Source organism: Schistocerca gregaria, unplaced genomic scaffold (assembly GCF_023897955.1).
Source record: "Schistocerca gregaria isolate iqSchGreg1 unplaced genomic scaffold, iqSchGreg1.2 ptg000308l, whole genome shotgun sequence".
Lineage (NCBI taxonomy): Eukaryota > Metazoa > Arthropoda > Insecta > Orthoptera > Acrididae > Schistocerca > Schistocerca gregaria.
This window is the reverse complement of record NW_026061788.1, coordinates 2,739,994-2,740,633: the sequence shown is the minus strand read 5'-3', so window position 1 is coordinate 2,740,633 and position 640 is coordinate 2,739,994. Positions and strand designations below refer to the sequence as shown.

Sequence of the window (640 nt, the reverse complement as noted above, 5' to 3'; positions counted from 1 at the left end):
TCTAGAGAAGCTGCCCGGTCGTCAGTGGCGCCTGTTCTTTCGAGAACAGTTACTATCTTCATATATATGGTTAAACGTTACCCAGCCATTGACCTTCGTCTGTGCGAATGCGCACAGATTGCCCGAAATCTTACGGGAATCGTCACCTTAGTGTGGGCCAGTATTGAGTGGATGGGCAAACACCTATTACGTACATTACGTTTGTGGATTGTGGCCGGTTGGAAATGTGAGTCTCACGGGAAGCGTGTAAGGGATAAATACCTGCAGTCGCGGTATTCATCTGTGTCCTCGGTGGCTCAAATGGATAGAGCGTCTGCCATGTAAGCAGGAGATCCCGGGTTCGAGTCCCGGTCGGGGCACACATTTTCAGCTGTCCCCATCGAAGTATATCAACAACACCTGTCGGCAGCTGAGGGTTTCAATTAACTATCAATTGTGAAGGGGATTCGAAGAACCCTTTGCCAGGCACTTACATGTGATTTGCAGAGTATCCATATAGATGTAGATCAAAGCTCGTCCCGTGACGCACGTGCACAAAATGATTCATACTGCAAACATACTCGCCGATAACACTGACGAATAACGAGTGCTGCATATCCAGGTTAGACAGATCGGCTTTTCCTGCCAAGAAGAACAGGGA

At 48.4% G+C, this 640-nt stretch overlaps 1 non-coding gene across 1 annotated transcript; it reads left to right on the top strand.

Moving 5' to 3' along the window:
* The first annotated feature begins 285 nt into the window (after nucleotides 1-285).
* On the top strand, nucleotides 286-359 carry Trnat-ugu (transfer RNA threonine (anticodon UGU)). The gene has a single exon. It is a non-coding gene; the product is annotated as a tRNA-Thr (tRNA).
* The last annotated feature ends 281 nt before the right edge of the window (nucleotides 360-640 follow it).